This window comes from Hyla sarda, chromosome 2, assembly GCF_029499605.1.
Source record: "Hyla sarda isolate aHylSar1 chromosome 2, aHylSar1.hap1, whole genome shotgun sequence".
Lineage (NCBI taxonomy): Eukaryota > Metazoa > Chordata > Amphibia > Anura > Hylidae > Hyla > Hyla sarda.
This window is the reverse complement of record NC_079190.1, coordinates 278716415-278738885: the sequence shown is the minus strand read 5'-3', so window position 1 is coordinate 278738885 and position 22471 is coordinate 278716415. Positions and strand designations below refer to the sequence as shown.

The window sequence follows — 22471 nt, the reverse complement described above, 5'->3', positions numbered from 1 at the left end:
GCACAGCGGGACGCGCCCGCTCGCGAATCGCATCCCAGGTCACTTACCCGTTCCCGTCTCCTGCGGTCATGTGCTGGCGCGCGCGGCTCCGCTCTCTAGGGCGCGCGCGCGCCAGCTCCCTGAGACTTAAAGGGCCAGTGCACCAATGATTGGTGCCTGGCCCAATTAGCTTAATTGGTTCCCACCTGTTCCCTGGCTATATCTAGTCTCCTCCCTTGCACTCCCTTGCCGGATCTTGTTGCCTTAGTGCCAGTGAAAGCGTTCCTTGTGTGTTCAATAGCCTGTGTACCAGTACCTTTGCTATCTCCCCTGACTACGAACCTTGCCGCCTGCCCCCGACCTTCTGCTACGTCCGACCTTGCTACTGCCTACTCCCTTGTACCTCGCCTATCTTCAGTATCTTCAGCAGCCAGAGAGGTGAGCCGTTGCTAGTGGATACGACCTGGTCACTACCGCCGCAGCAAGACCATCCCGCTTTGCGGCGGGCTCTGGTGAAAACCAGTAGTGGCTTAGAACCGGTCCACTAGCACGGTCCACGCCAATCCCTCTCTGGCACAGAGGATCCACTACCTGCCAGCCGGCATCGTGACAATGGTGCACTGCATTGCTAGATACTAAGCTTCCAACAACTGGAGTGGTTACATATCCATTAGGGTATGTGTGTGGTGAGGGTGTTGGAAGGGCAGATATTGTTAACCCTTAGGGAAGATGATATTAACCCTTAGTGTTTGTGATTCCAGGTTATAGTTATCCTCTACACCACTCGAGGTATGGCCACTGGTTGCTGGGCCAGGCACGGGGCAAATAATCACCCCGATGGAAGGTTACGGAACAACAGCACTTTACTGAGGCAGACAGATGTTAATGTCTAAGGAGATGACCAGTGAACTTTAGGAGGCTTGTTGGCTCGCCGGGACTTGTAGTGACTTGGACTGAATGATGCAACCCACACTGACTTTAGTAAATGACACTTGACTATCTTAACTAGACTTCTGTCCTTGACCATGCTATGACTTTCACCTGTAGGGCTTACTGGTAGTAGCTGCGTGGCTGCGTGGTTAGGCCTTGGAACACCAGACAACTCTCAGGTCTTTACTTCACTGTACCTCAACAGAGAACTAAACTGAAACTAAGCTGACTCCTCCCAGCTATATATGGGAGCAATTTGAAGGAATCCCATTGGTCACCAACAAGTCACCTGTTCACTTGCACCTTCCTTGGTAACAAAGGTCTTAACAACAATATTTAAAGGCGCAGGTACCTCAAAAGAGTAACCAACCTATACCATAAGACATTATTAACACTTTAGAGTCTGTAGGAGGGATGTGGACCCAGGGGAATACTGAAAGGGAATCCGCCACACAGGACGGACCGGTGTACAGGAGAACAACTCCTGTACTGGGCAACCAAATGTGCACACAGACAAAACTTGTACCCATCCCCTATGCAGTACTGTGCTGAGACTTTCTCCAAGTCATAGTCAGTTATAGTAGAGCTTTACTCCTCTGTAAGCATTCCTTCTAGGTGATTTTTGCATACATAGCATTATACAATGTATGAATTCCCAAATGGTTTTGTAGTACATAACACAAGTTCTTTGCCAGTGGAGGATGTTTTGACTCTGTATATGTATATTAGTCACCTGACAATCTGGTTTACTTCATTGCTGCAGAGTACATAATAGTAGATGGACAGCGCAGAGGTCTGAGCTACTCATATGACAACATATGGATTTTAGATTCCTTGAAGGCACTACAGCCGCCAAACACAAATTTGCCCCAATTTACCAGAGCTAAAGAGGTAACAACAAGTCTTATATAATAAATCTGTCCACACACAGATAAATGTCATCCAAATCTACAGATTTGACTAGTAGAGAGATAAGATAGATAATTTACCACCAATGCAGTCTGGCAGCAGATTACTGCCCCTCTTTATTAAAAATACTTGCATTCTCCGCCACGCTAAGAGTGCTTGTGCAATGGGGCAAGATAGCTGTGCAAATTAATCTGCAATGCAGAAAATCTGCACCAAGCTTATTTATGGTCCAAATTATCAAGAGTAAACAAATAGGTCAGATGGTCCCTGTATGCAGTGGTTTGTACCTACCAAAAGTGTTCAAAGGTAGGGCAACTGGTGACAGGTTCATGGACACCCAAGACTTGCCCATATGATCAGATATTACAGAAATGCTAGCACGAATTGCTTTAAAAAAAAAAGTTAACGCTGCACATAATAGAAAAATGTGTCAGAATGCACCGTGTGCACACGTTGAGCCTTGTACACCGCCAAAGGCATCTACAATGTGCACATCAGAGTTGGCCTAATGAGGAATGGAATGAGGTGCCCAGGTTTGTTGAATCACGTTATCATGTTGATGGTTGGATACGTATCTGTAACTTACCTGAAGAAGAGATGGTACTAGAATGTACTGTGTGATGCTTCAAACAATGTTTTTGTTAGAAAACGTTTTGCCCAGAGATTTATGTGGATGTAACCTTAACATTACCCAGTTAAATACTGTTACAGAGAAAGTAAACCTCTTCATGGCAATTATATTCTCTAATGGTAGTGGCCTCTTTCATCAGGATAAGGCTCCTTACCACATTGCAAACATTGTTTAGGAATGGTTTGACTAACATAATTTGATCAATTTGATCAAGCATCTATGAGATGTGCTGGACAGAGGTCTTGTGCAGTTTATGCAATAGTGTATCCCTGTATCCCAATGCTAGTAAAATAAGCTAGATGTAGGGTAGTATTATCGTGTACACTTTACAATACACATCATGATACAAACATAATGAGGTAAATGTGGAGACTCAAAATCTCACATAATATTGCACATTCATTCATTAAAATAGGATAACACTCATACTGACTCATACAGGCTCTTTTGGCACCACAAAATAGTCACTTTACAGGTTTTATTTGAAAATCTTGAAACACTTATATCAGTGCAGCGACAATTCTTCTGTATAAATGTTAAAAGACAGTAGCCTGAGGGTTCAGTGGATAGCATTGTTTTATTGCAGTGTTGGGGTTCTGGGTTCAAACCTGGCCAAGGCCAAAACCTGCATGGAGTTAGTAAGATCTCCATATGTTAATGTGGGTTTCATTTCCGGGGCCTGAGGTCAATATGAGTGACAACAGTTCTATGGAATAGGTCTGCACTATATACATTATTATAACCTTCACATGAGCAAATAAATATGGAGAGAATATGTTAAAATAACCATTAGACAGTAAGTTAAACCTGCCATCTGTGTTCACGATAGCCATTAGCTGAGCAACTTTGGATAAAGTCATTATCCATGTCACGTATGGGCGGCAGGGAAGAGTAAAGCCCTGAACTCACCCACTCCTACTTGCCCTGCCTACTTGCGTACTTGCCCTAGGTGACAGGTCCACAACCACGTGACAGTTTCTGCCTGAATAAGTGCAGGGAGTAAAACGTCAACAAAATTAACTTACAATACAGATGGAGGTTGGGACACTGTAAGGAATCACACACACTAACAGAAATAATCACTAAACATACACACACAATGGCCCTGATTTACTATTGTGCACCAGAATGTGCACCAGAATTTGTGCCAGAATTGAAAAAAACCCAACTAATTATTTTACTAAGAAAACCAGAAAAAGGGGTGTGGCCCACTGGAAAAGTGGGCATTGCTGCCGAAAAGGGGTCCCCCCCCAACATTTTCACAAAAACCCAACATATTTACTAAGGTTTCCACAGAAAATGTAGTGGATTATGAGGAAAACCCGACAGATCAGAGGATGTGTAAAAAAATCTAAATGTAGGGAAAGTGCTAAATGAACTGAAACCTTAGTAAATACCATGGAAAAAAATTGTAGGGAAATAAAACCCACAAAAGAGAACTCCACTCCACTCTAAGTAAATCGGGGCCATTTATGTCACAGTTCACAAGCCGAGTCAATACCAAAAGATAACAGAAAAGCCATATCACAGAAACAGGAGAGGAGTCAGAGAGTGGAGCCAATGAGTCAAATATGCCAGAAATACAAGATACAGTATAAACGCTAGCTAGGAGTATGAGCTCTTTCACAAACAACACCTGGATGAATACTGAGGGTTAAAATAGGGACATAAGCAGGGGAAAAGTCAACGAGGCCAGCTGACCATCCAGAGAATAGGGCATTTCCACAGTAACCAGAATAACAAAAGACCTCAATTCAGATTAACCCTTTGGGTTCTTACAGTACCCCCCTTTTAAAAGGGGCCACTGGACCCTTAACCACCTGAGAGTACAATGGTCTTGACTTAATGTATAAAGGTCTTGACCATTAAAGTCCTCATCTGTATCCTCATACTCCAAATCACACCACTCATTGGTGTCCTCACAGTCATCCTCCAGAATCTCACTACTTTCCTCTGACCACAAGTCAGCATGAGTGCTCTCGGCAATCTTATTGCTCATGGTGCCACAACACGCAGCTTCAGCCAAATGTTGCTGCAAAACAGGCTTAACAACACTTTTAGATATTAAATCAGGTTGTATACGAGATGGAACAATGCCCCTCAGAAGAATTTTGCCAGGCGTAGCTCTCTGAGAGGCAAGACATACCTGTGAGCCCAAGTAGCCTCCACGATTACCACTTGGGTGCGGACATTTGACACAGGAGGCGATGAAGTGTGTATTCTCCCCACAGTAAAAACCATAGGCCATTAAGATGTCGAAATCTTCTGCGCTCCTCCGGGGTACGAATAGACCCTATCTGCATGGCTTCCACCTCAGGCATAAGTTGCACTCACGTAGACATAACTTAAAGGGGTATTTCAGGAAAAAACTTTTTTTCTTAGATCAACTGGCTCCAGAAAGTTAAACAGATTTGTAAATTACTTCTATTAAAAAATCTTAATCCTTCCAATAATTATCAGCTGCTGAAGTTGAGTTGTTCTTTTCTGTCTAAGTGCTCTCTGATGACACGTGTCTCGGGAGCTGTCCAGCGTAGAAGCAAATTCCCATAGCAAACCTATTCTGCTCTGTGCAGTTCCTATGGTAATTTGCTTCTACTCTGGACAGCTCCCGAGACACGTGTCATCAGAGAGCACTTAAACAGAAAAGAACAATTCAACTTCAGCAGCTCATAAGTACTGAAACGATTAAGATTTTTTAATAGAAGTAATTTACAAATCTGTTTAACTTTCTGGAGCCAGTTGATATATAAAAAAAAAGTTTTTTTTTCCTGGATAACCCCTTTAATAGACAGCTAACCTCATGGCTTGGTCAAGGGTGTCAGGAGAGGGGTAAGTCACTAGCATGTCTTTTAAGGTGTCTGATAATCCCAGTCTGAACTGACAAACCAAAGCTTGAGTGTTCCTCCGAGAAGCCACACACCACTTTCTAAAGTCCCGATGCCCCTGAGTTGACCTCTCTGGATTCACTATTTGTGGGATTGGGACTCTTGTACACAGAACCAGACCATGCTGAATATGCTGAATCTCAGCTGCATACTTTAAAGCAGGGTCGCAGACCCGTTTAGGAGTATTGTAGGAGCCTTCAATACTCATCAACGGGTCTGCGACCCTGCTTTAAGTTATGCAGCTGAGATTCAGCATATGCGGCATGGTCTGGTTCTGCGTACAAGAGCCCCAATCCCACAAATAGAGAATCCACGGAGGTCGACTCAGGGGCATCAGAATAAAGGGAAAATACCCATTCCTAGGAACCCCCTTACAGAAGAGACATAATAATTCCCAATCTCTGGGCCTCAGTGCCAGAAGAGTAAGGTCTCAGATGAAAGTATAATTTACAACTTTCACAGAAGGTCTTAAACATTTTTCGGTTACCCGAAAAAATTATTCGGGAGGCTAACTTGCAGCTCCAAGGGAGCTGGGACAGTACCAGATGACACCTGGGTACAGGCAGACTCCAACTCTTGCATTCTAGCTAGCAAACTCTGGATTAAATGCTCCTGGTCTTGCAGTCTTTGAGTCAAGGTCTGAATTGATGCTGAATGAGACAGAGAAGACTCACACTGCTGAAGTATTTCAGCTAAATCCTGAATCAGAGTCAAACCCTGCATTTGCTCTACCAAAGCAGACATAGCTTCCATAGTAAGAGCAAGACAAATGCAGGTATGTGAGCCTGCAAAAATGTCACATATGGGCAGGGAAGAGTGAAGCCCTGAACTCACCCACTCCCACTTGCCCTGCCTACTTGCGTACTCACCCTAGGCGACGGGTCCACATCCACAGTGACAGTCACTGCCTGAATAAGTGCAGAGAGTAAAACATCAACAAAATAAACTTACAATACAGACGGAGGTCGGAACACTGTAAAGAATCACACATACTAACAGAAATAATTACTAAACATACACACACAATATGTCACAGTCCAAAAGCCGAGTCAATACCAAGAGATAACAGAAAAGTCAAATCATAGAAACAGGAGAGGAGTCAGAGAGCGGAGCCAATGGGTCAAAGATGCCAGAAATACAAGATTCAGTACAAACATTAGCTAGGAGTATGAGCTCTTTCGCAGGCGATGCCTGGATGAATACTGAGGGTTTAAATAGGGAGCTAAGCAGGTGAAAAGCCAATGAGGTCAGCTGACCATCCAGAGAACAGGGCGTTTCCACAGTAACCAGAATAACAAAAGAGCTCAATGCAAATTAATCCTTTGGGTTCTTACGATCCAGCCTTATAAAATTGATGGCTTATACTCAAGGTAAGCCATCAATATTAGATTGGCAGGCGCCTGACTAGCTGTACTCTTACGCATTAGCTGTTTGAATGGGTTCGAGTGTCAAAGCCTCTTCAGTGTTAACAACTGAGCATAATGGCATTGCTGTATTAATTGTAGAGTCCACTTAAATTGGTCAACATTTTCTAATGTTTGTACTGAATCTTGTACTATTTACTGCCGCTACTAAAAGCATGGCAATACAGGTAAGCACGTTTGTAAACTGTGAAGAGGCTGTGACATCAGTGGTGGTGCAGATTTAATATTTATGGTAAATTCTCAGGACAAGCCATCATTTGTTAAGGTCAGATAGCCTCATTAACAGGATACCAAGAAGTAGTACTGAAATGAGATACTGTAGTCAAGTGTGCGATGACTAAGACCTGGATTAGTGTTTAAGAGGTGTCAATACCCAGGAAATGTTATTATTATATTTTACACAATATCATTTACATACGCAAAAGTACATTAATGAAATGAACTCAACTGAAAGAAGGCACAATAGAAACATAGAAAAGAAAAGTATGGATGAATATCATCAATGACAAATAAATTAAGATCATACAATGAGAAACAATAAAAAAGACATGTTAAGAAAGCACCAAATTATATGTACTGGTTTCAATGGAATTTCTGCCTTCATGCATAAATCCATAACAATTACATTGTATTGCTATGGTGAGGTGTGTTAGGATTGTTTCCAGAAGTGATGTCACTGAGAATAAAATTGTTTTATTCTATCTTGTCCAGTGAAAAGTCTGATAAAAGGTGTTCATCCCCTCACAGAAACTTATGTAGACACATTACATTCTTTGAAGATCATTTAAAATAGGAACATGTTGACATATCAAGCTGTATTTGCCCGTCCAGTTGTATTTAGCCAGCTGAATTAGTGGCGGACCTGACATCTCATCTCTAGCTAGAACACACTGCAATTTTAATTTAATATTTCTGTAACATTCAATAAATAACAGCTGAACTAATAGAAAGCACATTAGAAAGATAACACTATGGTTTCCTTGCAAAACTCAAGAAGTCCACCTGCCCTAGACTGGTTTCACACCATTGTTGGCCTCGTTTGTTCTGTAATTCTGATGCACAATAGAACAATGGAAAAAACACCACCGATGGGCATATTGAAAACTGGAAACCAATGAACCAATGAACCTCACTAACGTCAATTGGTTTGGTAAGGTTTCAGGCTTAGGTTATGTTCATACGTGAGATGTCCACACGGAAAATTTATGGGCAAACATTGCCCCGACAGTGGAGTGCTGGCAGAACATGCCGGAGCTAGGACTGCTCAAAATTCCGCCGTGTGCAAAGTGCAGCAGAATCCCGTTGATATCAATGGGACTCTGCTGCTGCAAAATCTCTGCATGAAATTCCGCACTGAAATTCCATTGTGTAACATTCCCTTAATATCTAGCATTTCACCTGACAAAAAAGTGCATCATGCTTATATTTTGAATGGACCAAAAGAGGCACTGAACGCAGGTGTCAACCCAACCTTACATATTTTTGGCTAACACAAGAAAAAGGTGTAATTGAAGGTTTCTTCTCAGTTTTAGGTAACCACTAAATCATTTGTAAACGATTAAGGAAGTGTGAGATGTACTCAATCTGGTGTGGTGACCGAGAACTTCAGTCTGGGTATAATCTCCTGTATACCCTGATTAAGCAGAAAATTCGTAAAGATAAATGGGGGTGACTGGTTCTCAAGGTCTTGAGTGTGATGGAAATGTGTTGTATGGTTCTGTCTGTGAATATGTAATGATGATAGTGGTGTTTATGAATAATTCAAGAGGGTGATGATGGGTGTTTGTATAAACTTGAGGGTATGTATATATATATAATGAAGGAGGGTGATAGGTGTTCCTGTATAAACTGGAGAATCTGTATATAATGATCGGTGTATATGGGAGAGAGGGAAAAGTATGGGGGAGAAAAGTATCTTGATAGGTGTTTGTGAATGATTGGAGAGGGGGATGGTAAGTGTTACTGTATAAATTGGAGAATATGCATGTATATAATGAATATTTGTGATGATAGGTGTTTCTATATAAACTGCAGGATGTGTGTGTATATATTGATCGGTGTATATGGGAGAGAGAAGTATAGGGGAGAAGGAAATGATTGAAGGAGAAGGGGGATGATGAAAGAGAGATAGAGGATGGTGAAAATAAAAGAAAAGGCTCTTACTTGGATAGATAAAAGCGTAATTTATTTGTAATTTAATAATATAAAACAGGAAAAAACGCTGGGCCCTAGCGCTTATACTTTCCAATGCATATGAAACAGTTAAAATAATTCATAAGTGTAATTCATAACAAGGTCAGTAGATGAAAAGCACTAAATAGTTATACAATGTGCAATAGTAGGTAAATGAACCCGGTGCTGCGACCGCAAGGTATAACAGACCAAGTCAATTGCTCTCGGTACGGCGACCGTAGAGATGTGTGAAATAGTCAAGTAGTCCACGGTGCTGCGACCATATGCCAGAAAGAAGAAACAAAGTCACAATGTAGCGGTACTGCGACCGTATGCCAGAAAGAAGAAACAAAGTCACAATGTAGCGGTGCTGCGACCGTAGTTGGTAGTACAATTCAATGGGACACAGTGTGTCAATGTTGCGAGGGTGCGTGCTGTCTCTAACAGAGTGAGGGAGCCATGGATTGGCAGTGGGCCAAAAGGAGGAAGCTCCAGCGGTTGCAAGGCTGGGTAGTGGAAAGGGGGAAGAAATATCTTGTGGTACTATGTACCTCTCACCCGGTCACTCCTATGGACTTTGTGATGTCGGTCCTCACTCTGGAAACGAAGCCGCTTGTTTGTGGCTGTCTGCGGTCACTGGTGCTCGGCTTCTCCTCGTGGCGGTGAGCGTGTTGGGCGCGTAATAGAATCCTGGCGCGCTGTGATGATCCTGTGGTTCAGCTGGTGGTGATAGTGCTTGCAATGGTGTCTACTGCCTTAAGACTAGACGCGTTTCGGACCCTCTAGGTCCGTCCTCAGTAGTCTCAATCATTTGTGTAATGAAAACTAATACGGTATGTAATAGCAGGCATTAATCTTTCCAGAACTGACACTCACTAAAACAAGCAATGATATTGACAATAGTGAAGAACTTAAATATAAAGTATGATAAATAGTTGGATAACTCTTAATACAATAAACCCCTTTTTACTTATTCTCTGTTCCCATCATGCGCTGTCTGTCCAGGCTACATCACTAACTAAAATGTCAGTCACAAGGAGTAGTCTGACCTGGGACTTGAAAACTACTGAACAACATCATGATGATCTGACGAAGATGGGATATGCCCCTTGAAACATGTCTGTAAAGAAAGTAACGTGATCTTCATCCTCATGGGACCATTGTTTAATCTGAGATGTCTCACTGATTAGCACCCCAGCGAGCATCCATTTTCCATCAGTAGTTTTCTTGTCCCCGGATGGACTACTTCTTGTGATTGATTTGCATGCTCACACTTGGCTCTGGGTGACGGGAGGATACTGGCAGCCATTGGCATCCCCTGGATGAATATCGACACCCTCTGGATGTACACCTATAATCTTTACATGCAAGTGGCGGTGTGAGGCTATCTTCACATGGTGGAATGTCCACACATAAAATTTCCGTCGCTAGGACCACTCTGAAAATCCCTGTCTCACAGATGGCAATTCATTTCCGTGCGGTCTCCGCAGAAAGAATAGACGTGACTATTCTTTCTGCGGAAGCCGGAATCTGAATTTCCGGCACAGAAATTCTGCTGCTTCGGAATATCCTTGTGGAATTCTTTTGCGTAATTCTGCAAGGAAAATCCATTGTGTGAACATAACCTTCCAGATTAGTGCATAATACATGCCCCTGCACGCATTATTTGTCATGGAATAACAGCTCTGATCTGTTCCTTTTTATTTATTTTTTTTTTTTTAATTTTTAATACACATGTTCAGAAATGAAAAGGCAGTTGTTTTACATTCATTTCTATGGGCACACATGGAAGCCATTTAGAAGTATTTTTCTATTTTAAAAAGAACAGCTATGAAACAACCTTAAAGTAGTTAATATAAAACAAACATCTTCTTGGTAAGGGTAAAAGAGTTACATTATAAAACTCACTGCAGAGATGATAGATAACTTACCAAGGTACATTTTCCATTCTACTGCAGCAGCAAGGTTATTCCCAGACACAGTAATAATATTGGAGTTCGGAATAATTAAATTCAAAGAGTAAAGGAAAATTTGGGGTTTTCTGTGATAGAAATAAGGACACATAATACTTCTCAATACCTCCACCAAGATCGGAGATTTTAGGTTGCTAAACATATTTCTGCTAGTACCCCACAAAATCAAGTCTACATAGACCACAACCTCAATGTTTTCCAACAGGAACCAGGTAAAATTTGGATAAAGAGTACCTCTCATGATCTTGTTAAATTTTAATATCCTCCCAGTTCACATCATGATAAACCACCCCCTGCCTTTATTTTTATAATTTTTTAGTTTTCTACCTTGATATTGCTCTGTATTTTCTGCTCAGTCAGACTTGGAAGGGGTGTTCCCCAGCAGGCGTGACATCATCTAAAGCCACACAGAACTTCCTCCCCCACTCTTCTACACACAGCCCAGAACAGTTCAGTGTGAGATGAACTATGATTGGCTAAGGCTGCAGACACCCCCCTCAGCACTCCAGACTGCATTTCCTGATTTTGGACATCTGCCAGGCCAGCAGGAGTCCAAAGTCTGTGCAAAAGATGGGGGGAAATGTTATCTGGACAAGTAGGGAGACACCTAGTGGCAGCTTTTTAAACACAAATAAAAAATAGAAAACTTTTATTTGCCATAAGGAGTGCAATAGCAAAAATTATTTTAATGAGAGTGCCCATTTAAATATGACTGTGACAGGCATAACATTTGGTAACCACTGAGGCTGCAGTTGGAATAGCCTTTTGACAAAAAAAAAATGTTTAAATTCTTTATTCAGGAAAACATTAAAATAATATTTCTGAGAGATTCCTACAAACACTCTAGCTGTTGAATTGAATAATACAGTTTTTGTGGCCAATATCTCTAGCCATTGCATAAATAGGCATTTTTTTCTGCAAAAAAAATGTTTAAAAGAATCGATGATTTTTTTTCCTGAATATGGCCTTACTGTGGATACATGACAAATGGCTATTATGGGGAAAACCCTTTTAGTTATAAAACAAAATAAATCTGGCTAAGAAATGTGAAAAATAGCAAACTTCATTCAAACTTCCTGCTGCTCCAATACCAATGCTCTATGGGTCTCTGTTCACATTACACCAGGGATGCAATACTTACTGACATCACTGGTCCAATATAGACAGGGGCAACAATTAAAGGGGTATTCCAGGCCAAAACTTTTTTTTATACATCAACTGGCTCCGGAAAGTTAAACAGATTTGTAAATTACTTCTATTAAAAAATCTTAATCCTTCCAATAGTTATTAGCTTCTGAAGTTGAGTTGTTGTTTTCTGTCTAACTGCTCTCTGATGACTCACATCCCGGGAGCTGTGCAGTTCCTATGGGGATATTCTCCCATCATGCACAGCTCCCGGGACGTAACATCATCATTGAGCAGTTACACAGAAAACTTCAGAAGCTAATAACTATTGGAAGGATTACGATTTTTTAATAGAAGTAATTTACAAATCTGTTTAACTTTCCGGAGCCAGTTGATATATATAAAAAAAGGTTTTGCCTGGAATACCCCTTTAAATGTAAATCGTGGGATCTCGATTTTGTTGTAACTGGCATCACTGTATTTTATGGTGGGGGGGGGGGGGGGGCAAGTTTTTGGACCAGGGCCCATGAGTCATTAGTTAAGCCCCTGTATGCAAGTCTGAACCATTTAGGATATTTCCCTGTTTTGTTATTTTTCTATGAAGGAATTAAACCTTTCCTATTTCTACAGTATTTTTGGTTTAATTGTCTCTCAGTAGCGGTATAATTACAGGCCTCTTAAAGTAATTCATTAGAGTCATATATACATGTTCCATACTGTGTGTGAAACTATTTGTCATGCAATTCATTGCAGGAAAATATCATATGACTAAATATTGGAAGAGTGTAACATATAAAACCTGTGTGTAGCTACATTTTTTCACCAAAATGCTCTTTTACATTACTTTTATTGGCTTTGTTTTAGTTTTTAGCCTTTGCAGAGACAAGCACAACCGTATTATGTTTACAGCCACATCCGTTAAGTGCCATACCCTTCATATATACTTCGAAATGCCTACAAGAAAGTATTCTGTTGTATACTACCAATATATTCTGACATATATTGTAGTGTAGCCAATGTACCCTCAGAGGCAAGTAGACCAAAGGTAGTCATTTTGCGAATCAGTTTGGTCAGCTTCAATGCAGTATATGTTTTATTTGTTGGACAGAAGAATGTGATAGACCATGTTATTCTGTCCGACAAATAAAAAAATAGTGAAGGACACCAAATATAGGCACAAATTAATTATGTAGATTCATACCTCCTAACTTTTGCTGAGAGCAAAGAGGGACAAGCTTCTTCCAGTAATCATACCCTCAGCCACACCGCTAGCCATACCCCATCACGACACCACAGGCAGAATGGGAGTACCTCTTTAACAGCAATATTGTCAGTCTGTCATCTAAGTTTAGGAGGACATTCTATACAGGTGACAAACTGACAACAACCCCCATCATTAACCCAATAGACCATAAATGAGATTACATACAATTACATCAGGTGACGTCTTCTCTGATTGGAATCAGTAATTTTACTTTTTCTTCTCCATCCGGCCCGGACAGTCATGATGACTTCTTCCAGCTAGAACTCCTCTCTGCAGAGCCTGTCGGAAAAAACTATTTCAGGCTCCGCATTTTTGCAAGTCCTATAATGCCCCAAACCGTAATAATAGGTGACTCAAATAGGTAGGACCCCTCTGGAAAGAGTTGCCCCTGTAGGTAAATCCGTCCACTGTATGAAAACCCCTATATAACCTATGTAGAAAGTAGGATGCCCCCTATTAGCTTGGTAGTTAGTCCCCATTTTAGCTGGGCAAGAACGTAGTAGATAGTCCCCCAGGTAGGCAGCAGTCCCCCCACATAAGGTAGGCAGCAGTTCCTTCACATAAAGTATGCAGCAGTTCCCCCACATAAGATAGGCAGCAGTTCCCCCACATTAGGTTGGCAGCAGTTCCCCCACATTAGGTAGACAGCAGTTCCCCCAAATTAGGTGGGCAGCAGTTCCCCCACATTAGGTAGACAGCAGTTCCCCCACATTAGATAGGCAGCAGTTCCCCCACATTAGATAGGCAGCAGTTCCCCCACATTAGGTGGGCAGAAGTTCCCCCACATTAGATAGGTAGCAGTTCCCCCACATTAGATAGGCAGAAGTTCCCCCACATTAGGTGGGCAGAAGTTCACCCAAATAAGACAGGCAGCCGTTTCCCAACATTAGACAGGCAGCCGTTCCCCCACATTAGATAGACGGAAGTATTAGGGGGACAGACCGGGATCGCTGAACAGTGTGTTATCTTCCTGGCGCTCGAGTTCGGGAAATCGCGGATCGGGTTGACAGGTTGCTGGGTGGGGCTGGAGAAGACCCAGCAGTCATGGTACATATTGGCACCAATGACAAAGTAAGAGGTAGGTGGTGTGTCCTTAAAAATGATTTCAGTTCTTAGGCCGCAAGCTTAAGGCAAGAACCTTCAAGGTAATATTTTCTGAAATATTACCTGTACCATGAGCCACACCAGAGAGGCAGCGGAAGGTTAGGGAGGTAAAAAAGGAGCTCAAAAGTTGGTGTAGGAAGGAGGAGTTCGGGTTCATGGAGAACTGGGCCAACTTCACTGTTGGATAACAGCTCTACCGTAGGGACGGGCTGCACCTCAATGGGGAGGGTGCAGCTGTGCTTGGGGAGAAGATGGCTAGAAATGCGAGGTGAAATACAGCGAGATAAGGTAAAACTCCCCAGTACAGGTCACCTGTGTAACCCAGGAAGAAGTACAGTGCAGCCTACAAAAAAACAAAATAGACAAATCACCAGGTCCAGATGGCATTCACCCCCGTGTTCTAAAGGTATTAAGTAATGTAATAGACAGACCCCTATTTTTAATATTCAGGGACTCTATAGTAACAGGGACTGTTCCCCAGGACTGGCGCATGGCAAATGTGGTGACAATATTTAAAAAGGGGTCAAAAAGTGACCCTGGGAATTGTAGACCTGTTGGTTTAACCTCTGTTTTATGTAAATTGTTTTAGGGTTTTCTAAGAGATGCTATTTTGGAGTATCTTGATAAAAATAAATGTATGACTTCATATCAGCATGGCTTTATGAGGGATCGGTCCTGACAAACTAACCTGATCAGCTTTTATGAGGAGGTGAGCTCCAGACAGGAGCAATCGTTGGATGTCATATATCTGGATTTTTCCAAGGCATTTGATACGGTGCCACATAAAAGGTTGGTGCATAAAATTAGAGGGATTGGGCTGGGGGAAAATGTATGCAAGTGGGTAAGTAACTGGTTCAGTGAATGGAAACAGAGGGTGATTATTAATGGTACTTATTCTGATTGAGTGACTGTTACTAGTGGGGTACCACAGGGGTCCGTCTTGGGTCCTGTTCTATTTAATATATTTATTAATAACCTTGTAGAGGGGTTGAAGAGTTAAGTTGCAATCTTTGCAGATGATACTAAACTCTGTAAAGTGGTCAACGTTATAGAGGACTGTGCACTGTTACAAATGGCTCTGGATAGGTTGGAGGTTTGGGCTGGGAAGTGGCAGATGAGGTGAAACACTGATAAATGTAAAGTAATGAACATGGGGAGGAAAAATCCAGGCTGGGATTATGTATTAAATGGGAGCACACTTGGGACGACTGACGTCGAAAGGGACATAGGTGTCTTATTCAACAGTAAATTTAGCTGCAGTGACCAGTGTCGGGCAGCTACTGCCAAGGCAAATAAAATCATGGGGTGCATCAATAGGGGTATAGATACCCACGACAAGGAAATAATTCTACTACTGTACAAATCACTAGTCGGACCACACATAGAATACTGTGTACAGTACTGGGCACCAGTGTACAAGAAAGATGTAGTGGAGATGGAGAAGGTTCAAAGATGGGCATCCAGAGAAATACGGGGAATGGGAGGACTACAGTAACCAGAAAGATTATCAGAATTAGGGTTATTTAGTTTAGAAAAAGAAGGCTTAGGGGAGACCTAATAACTATGTATAAATACATCAAGGGACCTTACAGAGATCTCTCCCATGGTCTATTTATACCCAGGACTGTATCTATAAAAAGGGGGCATCCTCTATGTTTAGAGGAAAGAAGGTTTCTACACCATCACAGACGGGGGGTTCTTTACTGTAAGAGCAGTGAGACTGTGGAATTCTCAGCCTGAGGAGGTGGTCATGGTTAACTCGGTAAAATAAGGGGTCTGGATGCATTTTTGGAGAATAATAACATTACAGGTTATGGATTCTAGATCTATAGGGACAGAATGTTGATCCAAGGATTTATTCTGACTGCCATATTTGTCGGGAAGGAATTTTTACCTCGAGTATGAGGGTTTTTTTGCTTTCCTCTGGATCAACACAGTAGGGACTCATTAGGGTTATAGGTTGAACTTGATGGACTCTGGTCTTTTTTCAACCTTATGAATTATGTTACTATGTTACCCCCACCCAAGGGAGGCAGCAGTAACCCCACACAAGGGACGCAGCAGTATCGGCAGTCACAACAACTCCAACAACCGCACGTCCACTTCCTCTGTCCCTCAGCACAGCTCTTCTCTTCCTCTGCGCTCCGGCATCTGATGACGTCACACATGCGCCGAAACTTTTTACCGTGCGACACATTTAACTGTAGATGCCTCATAAGAGGCATTTACAGTTAATTGCAGGACATGTTGGGGCCGTTTCGGGATGACGGGACATCACCCCAAAAGTGGGAATGTCCCGCCGGATCCGGGACGGTTGAGAGGTATGTAGATTCAATAGATTCATGGGGTGATCTGCTGTTTCTGAATCCCGTTAATAGAAATAAAATCTTCTGAATTACATCTATACACTTGCTTGAGAAGCATCACTACTTAATGTATACCAAACAAATTTCAAAACATGTACTTTCTTTGTACGTGTAACACTAATAGATGTGGACTCACTGTGCTACTTAACATGTTTGACGTTGGCCAAGCTTAGAAGTGAAACCCTTCATCCTACTCCTAGAAGTGAAAGCTGGACTTAGCTGCTAGTAGGTACTAGGTTACTTCCAGAGAGTGGTCACGTTGTGGGCAAAGTCTGGCCCCGTAGACGCCAGTGAGAGGCACTTAGGAAGCAAAAGTAAGTTGGGATCCAATCAGAGGTCAGGTGGCACAGATTCAGGGTCAATGGTCTGGGTCAAGCACAGAAAATACAAAAACATACAGGAGGGTCAGGCAGAGGTAGAGTTAGGGGTCATGAACTGGATTGCTAGTATGCTTCGCAGAACAACTTTGTTGCAGATAAACCACATGACTGCTCAGGGTACAGGCGAACATGCTGGCCCTTAAGTGGCAGAGATAGCGCACACCTCCACTCTATGGGCCAGGTCAGGAAAAAAACAGAAAAGGAAGGAAGATGGTGGCAGCCAGTAAAAGAAAACAGAGCGTGGACAGAAACCCAGTGGTAGTGGATGCCATAAGTGGCAGCACTTTACCACAGGGGTTACGTTATATTAAACATGTTAGTCAAAACATTGTCCTTGAAATATATATATATATATATATATATATATATATGCATATGTTGTTTTTGATACACTAACTACATAGGTCAAACGTGATGTGAACCTTAATGATATGATAAGTAGGGATAATTATTTCTCATGTGATGAGATAAACATCTGCACCTGACAAGTCAAGTGTGTCATTTACATTGGCATCAGGAAAGATTGCAGGGCTCTAATCCCCCCTACAGAGCCATTTATGAAATGAAAAGAAGTATACCCATTGTTTGTGGGTATACACAGCTCCATTTTTCTCATAGGGAAAAAGTGATAGCTCCTCTTTAAATAGCATAGGATATAAACCTGGCTTAAGCTTTAAGAAATGAGCCTGTAATACTACAGGACCACTCTCATAGTGTAAGAATGAAGCCATAAACCTTCAAGTTTCATTGTATCACTGTCCTTGTGGTCGGAGAAACCCTGCAGGGTTATAGATATGCCACCCACTGTGGACGCCAGCAAAGTGCAGGAGTATAAAATGACAACTAATGTTTCCTTTGCAGTATAATTTGGCTTTTAGTGTACAGATGTAAATGGAGCACAGTGGTGACATATTAGACATAATGGATGGAAAATAGTATTTAACCCTTAGAATAATGTATTAAGCTTCATAAGAATCCTAAACAGCTATTTGAGAATATATCACAGTAATTCTCTACAAAACTCAGTTATGAAAAACAAGTTAAAATATGCATAAATTGCCAATAAACCTAAAACAGAAAAAAAGACAGGAATAGAAACTACTGTGTAATTATGTGAAAGTTTTTTTTTTTACCCTCTCTTCCTTAATAAACATACATTTTAATTATGTTGGTTGCAACTGTAAACAATAATACTTTTAAATAGTTGGTAATATCCATGCAAAACTGATGTGGATAGTTACAGTATATGGATAACCTATATTGGGGTCCCTCAAATTACAATATTTTTATCATACAATGGTCTTTTTTGGATACTACGGACAGTCCAGATCTGCAAAACGTGTCAGTGAATGGAAGAACTGATCAATCAGTATGGGCAATCACTGTTAAAACACCTGTAATACTAAAGTGCAAGCACTGACTGACTGTCTGTTAGCACCTCCCTACAGTACAGGAAGGTACCACATGTTCTGTACTACTCTTTACATGTGCCAGGGATAGCTGCTTCTTTGGACACTAGGTTAGGACAGCTTCCAGCAGCTCTTTCTTACTTTTATATGTAAGGACTTGCTTTATATGTATTAGATATATACTTGTTTTTCTTTAATCTTCACTTTTTGTATGACATTTTTGAGGGCTTTAGAACCAATTACAAGGTTTCCATTGAGTTATGGTTTCAACATACAATGGTTTCCCTAGAACCTATTAACCCCTTAACGACAATGCACGTATATTTACGTCCATTGCCGACTCCCGTTATTTGAAGTGCGCTCAGGAGCTGAGCGTGCTTCATACGCGGTGGGTCCCGGTTGCTATCAGCAACCAGGACCCGTGGCTATGGGTGGGTTCACACCACGTTTTTGCAATACAGTTCCCGTATCGGGTTTTTAGATGAAAAAGTTTCACTTGTTTATTGAAATTCCATGAAAAAAACTTTGCAAAGTCAAAAACCGTATGGTGCAAACCGGATGAAACCGGATGCATATACGGTTCTGTACGGTTCCCATTGACTCCCATGTTAAAAAAAAATTGCATACGGGTTTTCAACCTGACCAAAAACCGTTGTAGGCTACAGTTTTGAGTACAGGAAAAATAAAAACGGACAAAACCGTACAAGATGCAAAACGGACACAACCGGATACATCGTTTGGCATACGGTTTTCAATGTAGAGGCAATGCATACAGTTTTCAATATGGTTCCGTACGGTTTTCAAATTGAAAACGTATACGGGAACTGTTTTGCAAAAACGTGGTGTGAACCCACCCTTATGCCGGACATCCCCAATCGGGCTGATGTCCAGTATTAACCATTTAGACACTGCAATCAAAATTGAACATGTGTGATGTGAACTTTCTCTTACATGCATTTATATTGTGTTGTGTGTGTACAGCATGTATATACACATGAGATATATAAATAAATATATATATATATATATATATATATGTGTGTGTGCGTATATTTGTAATTATACATGTGTGTGTGTATATGTTTTTTTTTCTGTATGTGATATGTAGTGGTGTATCTGTCACTAGGCCAATATGGCCCAGACCTAGTGCCGCATTTATCACAGCGGTGGCCTAACTGCACTCACCCACCCCACCCTCCTCATTTATTTTAGGGCCACTGTGATGGAGTTACATGCACCCTGTACAACTTTCCGTCCGCTCCTCCCCTCCCCCTTTCTTACCTCCCCGCTCCGTATTACTGGCTACTGCGCGTGTGCTGCTGCCACAGCGCAGCTTCACATCACCGGCTATCTTGGACGTGTCAATTAGGTGATTAGCAAATATATGCGGCATCACAAAATATATATATGCTCGGAGTTTTAATTTTGCACTGATATATATCTAAGTGTTTATCAAACAATGTGTTGCAAGCTTTTTGTTAAACTCCAGCTCCCAGAATGCCCTGAAAGTTTTGCAGCAGCTGGCGTCACACAGTTTGGAAAACACTGATAGATCAATATAAATATATATATATATATAGAGAGAGAGAGAGAGAGAGAGAGAGAGAGAGAGAGAGAGAGAGAGAGAGAAAGAGAGAGACATGTATATTAGTGTTTACATGCAAGTGTTTTAGAGAGTGTCTCTACTTGTTGCAAAACTACAACACCCAAAAGCTTGCAAAAGCTTGTCTGGGCATGCGGGGAGTTGTAGTTTTTCAAAAGCTTTCAGTACAATGTTTGGAAAACACTGATATATATGTGTGTGTACAAATATAAATGCATATAGCGATGTATAAATATTTATTAAATTATTATTATATCAACATGACTATACTCATGTATCTCCAAATAAATAAAGATCTCTGTGTATAAGTATAGTATGCAATTGCTATAAAGGTATACTCTTGGAAATAAATGTGTATATGTCTCTGTGTGTTTGGGGACAGTGGGAGGATGATGGGAGTGTGGTTAGGTTAGTACACGGCAGTGTGAAGGCCACCGGGGGAGCCCGGGAAAATAGCGGGAGATAAATTACTGCTTGTTTTGTCTTTTTTCTCCCGCTAATCCCATCTAAAAATAACAGCGCCCGGCGGTCCCCATAATAGTAAATGGGAGCCGCCGGGACCCGTTGTTGCCCGTTGCTCCCCGTCACAAAAATGACCGTTAAATTAATCAGAAATAAAAAAAGAGACTTTAATTGCCATTACCTATGGGTAGCAATGGCAGTGTGTAAGGGGCCTTAGTGTGAGGATGATGGGAGTGAGAAAACTGGCAAGATGATGGAAGTCAGGCAGGTGGGAGGATCAGAGGCCACAGCAGCACACACACAATAGCCAGTAATACAGAGCGGGGAGGTGGAGGCAAGAAATGTATATTGAAGAGCCGGTTTGGAAATGTCCGGAGACCTGAGGGGAGGAGCGGACACAAATTTGTCTGGGGCGGATGAAACTCCATCACACCACCCTCACCACCTTAGGATCAGGCGCAATGGTGGTAGTGCCCCCTGCCACAAAGAGCAGTGGCTGCTTGTAGTGGTGATGGGTAGCTGGCATGCCCTGTCATACCAAGTACTGGTTTAGAACCTTAATATTACAATGCCATTTTGTTAAAGTTGGGGGCATCTGTTTCTACGCAGTGCACCTTTCAGTAAAAACGACACACTATCTGTATTTTGTATGTCCATACGGTTACAACAATGCCTAATTTATATATATATATATATATATTTTTTTTTTTATTTATTTTTTTTTTATTTTTTTTTTTACTACTTTAGTTTTTGTACAAAAATGAGTATGCTTAAAATTGTTCATTTTTGCACTGTGATTTGTAGTTTTTATCGATACCATTTTTGTTTTGATGGGACTTTTCAATTGCTTTTTAGATATTTTTTATAGTATTTGAAGTGACCAAAAATGTGCCAATCTGGTTAGTGCCCTATTACCACTTTTGGGGCCCCACTTTAAATTTTGCCTAGGGCCACGCTAAGCCTAAAATCGGCCCTGAGAGGCATCTAAAACAGGAGAAAACACATGGTGGTTAGCTCAGTGGGCTGTAAAATGTGATCTAAAATCCCAGCGTCCCCAACAGCTGAGAGGATGGCGGGAGGGCCCTTACCTGCCTCCTCACCATCCGATCTGTGCCTCGATGCTCCAGCCAGCCTCTGCAGGCTGGAGCAATAGAGCACAGATAACACTGATCCGTGTTATGCTATGGCATAGCATTGTTCAGTGTATGCAATCTAATGACTTCATGTAATAGTCCCCTTTGGGAACTTAAAAAAAGTAAAAAAATTAAATAAAAAGCTTAAAAAATGTAAAAATGTAAGTCATACGCCTTTTCTTATATAAAAAAAATGTAAACAAAAAAATATGTGATACCGTCGCGTGTGTAAATGTCCGAACTATAAAAATGTAATGTTAATTAAAGTGTATAAAAAGCTTTCAAAAAGTCCCATGAAAACAAAAATGGTACCGAGAAACTTCACATCACGGTGAAAAAATTAGCTCTCATACATCCCTGCATACAGAAAAAAAAAAAGTTACAGGGGTCAGAAGATGACAATTTTAAACATACTAATTTTGGTGCATGTATAGTATCATTGTAACCGTATGGACCTACAGAATAAAGATATGATGTAATGTTTAACCGAAAAGCGCATTGCGTAGAATCGGAAGCCCCCAAAAGTTACAAAATGGCTTTTTTTTTTTTTTTTCAATTTTGCCCCACAAATATTTTTTTTCTGGTTTCGCTGTAGATTTTGTGGTGAAATTGTTGATGTCATTACAAAGTACAATTAGTGGTGCAAAAAAAACAAGCCCTCAAATGGGTCTGTAGGTGCAAAATTTTAAGCGTTCTGATTTTTAGAAGTTGAGGTGGTACAA

The 22471-nt window shown here is 41.3% G+C and overlaps 1 protein-coding gene across 11 annotated transcripts in view; it reads right to left on the bottom strand.

Annotated features, from left to right (window-relative positions):
* The window catches only part of DLGAP3 (DLG associated protein 3), a 538301-nt gene that overhangs the window by 393918 nt on the left and 121912 nt on the right, over nucleotides 1-22471 (bottom strand). The window contains exon 1 of one of the 11 annotated variants that reach the window (XM_056557212.1): nucleotides 1021-1065. The exons of 9 other annotated variants lie outside the window; for them this stretch is intronic. The gene's annotated coding sequence lies outside the window, so the exon portion shown is untranslated. Of the gene's footprint in view, nucleotides 1-1020; nucleotides 1066-22471 lie in introns of those variants that run through there. One more of the 11 variants, XM_056557216.1, reaches the window with a different exon arrangement.